Source organism: Miscanthus floridulus, chromosome 7, assembly GCF_019320115.1.
Source record: "Miscanthus floridulus cultivar M001 chromosome 7, ASM1932011v1, whole genome shotgun sequence".
NCBI classification, from domain to species: Eukaryota; Viridiplantae; Streptophyta; class Magnoliopsida; order Poales; family Poaceae; genus Miscanthus; species Miscanthus floridulus.
This window is the reverse complement of record NC_089586.1, coordinates 119,203,107-119,212,848: the sequence shown is the minus strand read 5'-3', so window position 1 is coordinate 119,212,848 and position 9,742 is coordinate 119,203,107. Positions and strand designations below refer to the sequence as shown.

At 45.6% G+C, this 9,742-nt stretch overlaps 1 pseudogene; it reads left to right on the top strand.

Moving 5' to 3' along the window:
• Window positions 1-271: 271 nt before the first annotated feature.
• LOC136466135 (putative laccase-1) lies at window positions 272-1,746 on the top strand (annotated as a pseudogene).
• Window positions 1,747-9,742: the final 7,996 nt, after the last annotated feature.

Genomic DNA, 9,742 nt, shown 5'->3' with positions numbered 1-9,742 from the left:
TGTTAGCTACTATCCATATTGTTCACTTCTTTAACCCTTGTCGTGGGTTAGATTCCACAACAGTAATTGGATTGTTCGACGTGGGTCGATGCGTGTGTCTCCGGTGACTTAAGAACTCAAAACACAAGGGGTTTATCCTGGTTCAGACGTCTAAACCCTACGTCCAGTAGTGGAGTTCTTCATGTTAGGAATACTCAATTGAGTTCTTACAAGACACACACACACAAAGAGAGAGAGAGAGAGAGAGAGAGAGAGATGTAGGGGGAGCACTATGCTGCTATTCTCCTGGCCAGGGATCCGAGCTGGAGGTCCGATATAGGTTTTAGTGGGTTCCAATGGTTTGTTCCCTTGTATAGGATCCCATGCCCCGCCTTATATATCTAGGGGGCGATGGGAGTTCATGTTTAGGGGGTTTCCTAGGGTTCTGAGTCCTAAGCTTTGATCTCCTGACTGCGTCGGCGCCATCCTTCGTCTTGTAGCGGGGTGGGCTGACAACACTCCAACTGCCTCTAACATCTTCCACCACCGCTTGGAGTTGACTGTCAGGTGTTGTCTGCTGTCGTTTTGCTGTCCCTAGGTTTGCCTTCGCATGGCGTCCTTCGCACGCTAGGATCTCACCTGCACATAGAGGGCAACTGCCTCATGGTGGTCGGCACCGATAGCAGCTACCTCAGGCCATTCGCCATCAACCACATCGTGATCGCCCCCAGACAGACCATGAACAAGCTCCTTGAGGCCAACTACCCCAAGAATGACTCAGCCAATAGCCGCTACTATATGGCCACGTGGGTGTTCGTGACCAACACGTTAGTCAACTTCGATAAGACCAAGGCCACGGTCATCCTAGAGTACACAGACGTGCCGCTGTTCATGGGGCCACCTGACTTCCCTGACCTGTCGAACTTCGGTGACATCACCGCGGCGACGGCGTACACGGCGCAGCTCCGGTCCCTAGTCACCAAGGAGCACCTGATCAACGTGCCAATGGAGGTTGACGAGCACATGCTCATGATGATCTCTGTCAACACTCTTCCCTGTGGGGCCAACAAGATGTGCGATGGCCCCGGAGGCAATCGACTCGCGGTGATCCTGAACAATGTCAGTTTCATGAACCCGACTACTGACATCCTCGACGCCTACTATCGTGACTCCATCAATGGCGTGTACGAGCCGGACTTCCCCAACAAGCCGCCCTTCTTCTTCAACTTGATTGCCCCGAACCTACCGCAAGAGCTCTGGCTCACGAAGCGGGCCACCAAGGTGAAGGTGGTCGAGTATGGCACCGTCGTGGAGGTGGTGTTCCAAGACACGGCCATCTTCGGCGCCGAGAGCCACCCCATACACCTACATGGCTTCAGCTTCTACGTGGTGTCCAGAGGGTTCAGTAATTTCGACAAGGACAAGGACCCGGCCATGTACAACCGGGTCGAGCCACCATACCAGAACACGGTCTCCGTGCCCACGGGCGGCTAGGCTGCAATGCGCTTCCACGCGGCAAATCCTGGTGAGTACTCCATTTGCTAAATTAATCTTTGGGCACCAATGAACTACATTATATGTTGTTATACGGATTATTTTTTTCTTATATATGTTGTGCTTTTATTCTTTATTGTTATTAGGTGTGTGGTTTATGCATTGCCACATCGTCACACGGTGTGGGGCATGGACACCGTGTTCATTGTGAAAAATGGCAAAACCCCAGACGCTCAAATGATGCCACGTCCTCCTAACATGCCCAGGTGCTAAGGATGGATACAGGGGCATGAGCCATAACGACGGTTTACAAGCAAGACAATCGAGCAAAATTAACTAATCTTAGTTGATTTTGGTTGATTTAATTATTTGCGGTACAGATTTTAAGTAGAGTGGTTCTTCGAATAAAATGGTCAGTCGAGGACTCGAGATGTAATTAGTATGGTTTCTGTTCCTTTCTTTCTCATTTGGTTGGAAGAAAAAAATATTTTTTGCATTCATTATTTGTGTTAATTTACTCCTAGTTCAATTTTCAAGTGTAATTAAACAATGTACGTTACGGAGCTACATTCTGTATACCGTGAAAAACAATATATATAAACACGTGCTTCATATATGTATTTTTTTTGCCATGATAAGATCATAATGATCATTTAGAGAAAAATTGTTTGATAACAACACTGTTCAAATACCTTTTTATTTTTAGATTAGATGATAGAATAAAAACACATCCTTTTTCTATGAAGATGTCTTAGCATGTATTTTATTAAAAGGATAAAGAATTACACAACACAACTACGATAGAACCCTGTAGCGCATATTACAACCATCAAGGTAGAGGCAAGCGACTTGGAACAAACCAGAGTAGCGAGAAAAAAGTGAGGGGGGAGGGACCCAAAACCCAAAACCCTAACTGATTGAACCTGTGGAAAAAAAGAGAATGCAATGGTTGCTTACGGAGAATATAAAGCCATGGTGGCAAAACTGTGGTAAAACCGTCTAATCTAATATCTCCTAAAAGTACTTGTCCTCCATTAGACACTAAATACTCAAGGAAAGACACTAAATTACGCAGTTCCATCGAGCACACCCTAAGGGAGAACCCGAAAATCGACATTTTTCCATCAGGATCACAAATGAGAGAATAAAGCTTATAATATTTTAAGTCATTTCTTGCATCACTTTCCATACAACATCAGAGTATAATATTTATTGATTATAACAGCAAAATATAAATATGTTATCAGAGTTATGAATAATTTAATTTAATAACGGAATATAAACATGTGATCAGAGTTACAGTAGAAATAAATATCTATTCGTGACATGATGAAGCATTGATATATAAACTATGACAAGAGATTATAAAACTTCTATTTATAAAAATATTTAGTGAGAGTTATAAATAAAAACTATGATCGCAGCGTAAAGGAATCCTCGCTGAGCCCACCAGGAGGTTCCCACACATAAGTATCAGCTCTAGCATCCTCCTATCACCTGCAACAGGGTAGAACAAACCCTAAGTACTCAATTGTACTCCGCAAGACTTATCCGTCAAGAGAAAAGAAAAGACTCCAAGGATATACAAAGCTATCTGACTTATGGGTTTATTGCATCTGCAGGAGCATTACTAAACGTGCGTCCTTATATTCAATTTTATTAGCAGTCATCATTAGTTCATTAACTAACCATTCTATATAAGCACATGTGCTACTTTCAAGCAGGTGGTAAGCATACACACAGGCATTTACAACTGCTAAAAGACAAGCAACACGTCGTCGAGTAAGACTCGTTCTTGAAAAATGTTTTCGTTCTACAAACCCCCGATTATTTTTGACATTTGATTGATTAAATATATATTTTCGTACTAGGGCCCATTTAGTTACCTTAACAAACAAATTTCTATGGAGCTACAAAAATTAAAGTGAGCACCAAAAATTGTTAGGAATCTACTGTAAAATTTTTAGAGCCAACACTATCACCAATTTACCAGAACAATTCCTACAAGTTTATACTTTGATAATATTAAGTATCTCAAATTAATTATATAACTTCTAAGAATATTATAAAACTATGTGAACAAAATATACTAGCAGATAGATCATGATTTTAGGAGTCCAACAAAATTAGTCTCACTATTTTTGGACATCTACACAAATTTATCTTGAATTTACAAGTTTACCTTATAAACTAATTTGGAAAATGCTTTTGAAAAAGACAAGGCCGGTGGCCAACTATTCGGCCCAGCAACTAAAACGGCCCGCAACGGGGAGCCCACGCGTGTAGCAGGCTAGCCCGATAGGCCCGCAGCGTGAGCGCTCCAACGCATCTTGTGAAAGAGCCCCTGACCTAGCGAGTTATTGCACGGAGCACTTGCGCACTATTAAGCAAGAGACGCTCTTTGCAGCTAAGCCCTCGAACTATCTCGTCCTCACCATGGGATGGTGCCCGGCGGCCTGCGCACGATGGCGCGACTTCGGCAGGCGCAACGCGCATACACCAGCCACTAGAATGAAAGACCAGCCCCATAATCGAGCCGATGAGCGTCGCGGAGCTAAGACGCAACCCTGGGCGGCGATTAGGAGTTAAACGATGACTTCTACAGTGCTGCCCACGGTGGTGGCCCAACCGCCACGGCGGTGTAAGCGGTCTGGCGAGCTAACGCAATCAATGGACTAAAAGAGGGCGATTGAGCATCAGCAGCTTACAACGAACATGGTCGAGGTGGTGGTGAAGTCGGAGACAGCCCCCACGACGCTGGCCACGTGCGAGCTGATGGGGCGACAGTGCTCAGGGTGGACACCGACACGTCAGCTCACCACCGGTGGCATCCCAAGCGGCGCTAAGGCAAGCACTGACACAAGGGTATCAAGATGAGACTATATCTGGATTGAATCGAACTAAAACCAAGCGTAACGCCTTACCCCCAAACGTGCCATCCCACGACGGATGATGCAGTATATGCAAGACAATCGAGCAAAATAACTTTTCTCAGTTGATGATTGAATTAATTATTTGCGGTACAGATTTTAATTAGTGTCCTTTGTATTTTTTTTGTTTTTCATTTGATTGGAAGTGAAAAATATATTCGTTGTATTCATTATTTGTGTTGTTTTACTCCTATTGCAATCTTTAAAAAGTGTAATTAAACAATATATTCTACGGAGTTACATTCTGTATCATGTGAAGATTCAGTATAAATACGTACTTCATATATGTATTCATTTATTTTCACCATGATAAGACCATGATCATTTAGGTCCCTTTTGGATCCTTAGAAATGAAATCTACGCAAAAATCGAAGTCTAGGCACAAATCCAGCAGGTTGCTGATACCAAGGTATTGCATTTTAGGTTATGAGCTCCTGTTGCATTTGTCTTTGTCAGACCATGGCATGGATTGAGCAGTGGCGAGCCTACGAGCCTACTAGGCATCATATAGCCTTGACGACAAAGGCTTCGATCTAGTATATCTTTTGAGGAAAAAACAAGGAGAAAACACATATAACTATTGCACGGAGCACTTGCGCACTATTTAGCAAGAGACGCTCTTTGCAGCTAAGCCCTCAAACTATCTCGTCCTCACCACGGGATGGTCCCCGGTGGCCTGCGCACGATGGCGCGACTTCGACAGGCGCAGCGCGCATACACCAGCCACCAGAATGAAAGACCAGCCCCATAATCGAGCCGATGAGCGTCGCGGAGCTAAGACGCAACCCTGGGCAGCGATTAGGAGTTAAACGATGACTTCTACAGCGCTGCCCACGGTGGTGGCCCAACTGCCACGGCGGCGTGAGCGGTCTGGCGAGCTAACGCAATCAATGGACTAAAAGAGGGCGATTGAGCATCAGCAGCTTACAACGAACATGGTCGAGGTGGTGGTGAAGTCGGAGACAGCCCCCATGACGCTAGCCACGTGCGAGTTGATGGGGCGGCAGTGCTCAGGGCGGACACCGACACGTCAGCTCACCACCGGTGGCATCCCAAGCGGCGCTAGGGCAAGCACCGACACAAGGGTATCAAGATGAGCCTATATCCAGATTGAATCGAACTAAAACCAAGCGTAACGCCTTACCCCCAAACGTGCCATCCCACGACGGATGATGCAGTATATGCAAGACAATCGAGCAAAATAACTTTTCTCAGTTGATGATTGAATTAATTATTTGCGGTACAGATTTTAATTAGTGTCCTTTGTATTTTTTTTGTTTTTCATTTGATTGGAAGTGAAAAATATATTCGTTGTATTCATTATTTGTGTTGTTTTACTCCTATTGCAATCTTTAAAAAGTGTAATTAAACAATATATTCTACGGAGTTACATTCTGTATCATGTGAAGATTCAGTATAAATACGTACTTCATATATGTATTCATTTATTTTCACCATGATAAGACCATGATCATTTAGGTCCCTTTTGGATCCTTAGAAATGAAATCTACGCGAAAATCAAAGTCTAGGCACAAATCCAACAGGTTGCTGATACCAAGGTATTGCATTTTAGGTTATGAGCTCCTGTTGCATTTGTCTTTGTCAGACCATGGCATGGATTGAGCAGTGGCGAGCCTACGAGCCTACTAGGCATCATATAGCCTTGACGACAAAGGCTTCGATCTAGTATATCTTTTGAGGAAAAAACAAGGAGAAAACACATATAACTATTGCACGGAGCACTTGCGCACTATTTAGCAAGAGACGCTCTTTGCAGCTAAGCCCTCGAACTATCTCGTCCTCACCATGGGATGGTCCTTGTCGGCCTGCGCACGATGGCGCGACTCCGGTAGGCGCAGCGCTCATACACCGGCCACCAGAATGAAACACCAGCCCCATAATCGAGCCGACGAGCATCGCGGAGCCAAGACGCAACCCTGGGCGGCGATTAGGAGTTAAACGGTGACTTCTACAGTGCTGCCCACGGCGGTGGCCCAACCGCCACGGCAGCGCGAGCGATCTGGCGAGCTAACGCAATCAATGGACTAAAAGAGGGCGATTGAGCATCAACAACTTACAATGAACATGGTCGAGGTGGTGGTGAAGTCGGAGATAGCCCCACGACGCTGGCCACGTGCGAGCTGATGGGACGGCGGTGCTTAGGGTGGACAGCGACGCGTCAGCTCACCACTGGCGGCATCCCAAGCGGCGCTAAGGCAAGCACCGACACAAGGGTATCAAGATAAGCCTATATCCAGATTGAATTGAACTAAAACCAAGCGTAATGCCTTACCCCCAAACGTGCCATCCCACGACGGCGGGATGATCGGCGGCGAGGAAAACCCAAAATTGACCACCAAAAGACCATGGCTGAGCTTCATGAGAATGGGACGTCTAGCTAACTTCCTATTCTACTCACAGAAGCGAGGAATTGGACTGGAAAGCTTTGTGCTAAGAGAATCAAGGGACGGAGAGGCGACGGTCAAGCGCACGAGCGGCCATGGAGCGTGCGCACGAGCGAGCCAAGCAAGTTAAGGCAGGGCAGCTGCAACTAGTGGGGACAGTACGAGTACCTACGCCTCAGTAACGCGATGTGTGTGCTTGGTGCGACATGTTAGTGTTGGAGCAGCCAAGCTTGATCGGTTATGTTGGTGCCGGCTAGCGGGGACAGGCGAGGTAGAGGGCATCACCCTCGCCATAGCGACCGGGGCCATCGACTCAGATACGACAAACAGAAGGCATGTCGGGTCACGACGTGGTAGCTAGATTGAAAGGTGAGGCGGGCGCCACGTCCGCCGAGTCCAACCTGCCGTGGTCATGGTATGCACTATGTGCGGCACCATGGCCAGCCGCCTAAGCACGACGTGCACACAGCAGCGAGCCCAATCATAGACAATGCGCGACCTCAACCGGTGTGTGCTGAGCAATAGCTACGGCCCGACCGTGGCCTGACCACGGCCTGAGCCCCAGCACCAGCAGCGCCTCGCACATAGTGACCACGTGTCTGGGCCAAGCAGCTGCTACCGATGTCCTGCTTGAGTTTTAAAGCGACACAAAAATTGCTAACGATCACGATTGAGGTTCAACTAATTCCACGACTCTAAAGTTGATCTTATCAGCTATCTAATGGAGCAATCCGCACAACAAAAGGGCCACCCAAGAGGAAGATACATACGTGCCAAAATATGAGTTTGTCCTCGAAGTTCCAGTTCGTGACAGATCGTTGACACAAAAGAGCTATTAAGATAAAGATAGTGGAAATCAAAGTAAAGGTGTTCTTGGAATCCATCTTACCCACCACCATGGCATCGGACTTGGCCAGACACGCCCGAGCAGCACTGGCCTCTTCCTTGGCGGTGTGAAGGGTAGCTTAAGAAACCCTGAGGTGGATCTCAAGCTGCCTGTTTACCCAAGTTGCCTCAGAATAACAGTCCTAGGTTGCCCTCCACTCCTAGAGGAAATGCCGGGTGTTGTCACCGTTGTAAGAATCGGAGGAGTCCGACAACGAGTTCAGCGCAGAGGCAGCGTCAGATATAGCATTGGAGGGCTCACTGGCCCTAGGAAGAGGACAAAGGTTATCATTCAAGATGAACCTATAAACAAGTTAGAAAAGTTCATTGCTATGAGCAAAAGATATCGATCTCACCTCATGCGTCGAAGGCGCTGGCTCACCGGCATGTCCTCCTCCAGAACCTCCTCCGCCACAAGTTTGCCTCAGTTGTCCTCGCCGGCCATAGGGTCGATTTGATCTACGAGAAGGGGGGAGAAAACCACTATAGAGTTTGCAAGGGCAGAGAAGTCCAAAGGAATAGGAATAGTTATGAGTTTAGATGTGTTCAAGGCTAAAACCCTCAGCTGGTATTTGTAGCCACGAAACAAGGTGGTGGACATCTTAGGACATGCAAAAGGCAACCGCAATTAATAGGAGGCGATGCGCCACCTCACTAATGTTGAAGAGAATGCGACATTGATGACTGAGGATAGAAGATTGAAGGGTTTTCTTGATAAAGGCCGTGTTTTCAGACTTAATCGGATGAAGGTTAGAAGTCTAGAATCGACTATTTTCAAATCGGCTCTTTAGCCGAAATAGGAAATACAATGAGGCAACAAAAAATATGGTTATCACTGGTTCTACACAAAATACATGTTGATATGTAGATTACAAGTTTAGAATATCCTGGATTGCTTTCAATGCTTCTAGCCGGATAGCATCAACTTTTGTGATTTGGTGCTTATCTTCTTCGGCTGATCCAGGAATATCCTCAAGACTACTGCAGATGGCCCTACCTTCTCTGACCTTGGCTAGTAGTTCTTGTTTCTTCTGCTTAATGGCATCAGGTATTTGAGCCAGATTGGACTTGTGGCGATCAATGGCAGCCTTCACATTCTCTAGTTCCTTCTCAAGTTCTGAACGCCTGGCTTCCCGTTGGGTCAGCTCTGGATCGATCTTGAGAGAGGAGTTCTTCAAATCATCGATCAACTATGTTAGCTCTTTGGCCCCTTGCCTATTGGAGTTCTTCTTGGCCAGTAAAGCTTCATGGTTAGACAGTCTCCTCTAAGCCTTTTTCACCTTTGGAGCTTGATCTTCAATGACGGACAAAGATGACAAGACCTTGGTAAGAACTGGGGATGAATTATCCTTAAAGGCCAAGGAGACTCTTTGCATTAAATCCGTATCTTGTACCAAATCGGCTATTTTCTTCTCAAACATTGGCAATATATCCCTTAGCCGATTTCTGGTCTCTTCTGATAGAGCTTCTTTAGAAGAGGCGACTGATGAGCTGATTTCATCTTCATCTAGATACTCATCAAGATTGAAAGAGTAGCTCGAAGCTAGAAGATTAAGTACCTATATATAAGAAAAATCTTGTTAAAAGGATCGAATTAGTTGATAATAAGATAAATGATGAAGTAAGTACGATACCTTCCCTGAGGTAGCTTCCATCTGAGAAGAAGGAATGGCTGATGTGCACCAATGGTATCTGGTTGAATTGGTTCTAAACTCTCAATATTGGTATATGCAAACGTCAAGGAAGATTTTTAGTTCATGATTGTTGTAAAAGAATAAAATGGATATATGATTTTCTTACCATCAATTATGTGCTGAACTGGGGAATCAATAGTCTAGGTGTCGACAACTGCAGGATCATTTTCGATGCTAATAGGATCATTTATAATAGGAAGCCTGCCAGACTCCTGCTCTTGCATGAATGTATCCTTAGGGAGTGTCTAGCATGGTAAATGGTCAAAGAAAGGTGAAAATTGAATAAAATTAAGTATTTTGAAGAGATACTTTGGCAACATCAGGGATTAAAGTGGAAAGGTTCTCATCTTCCATA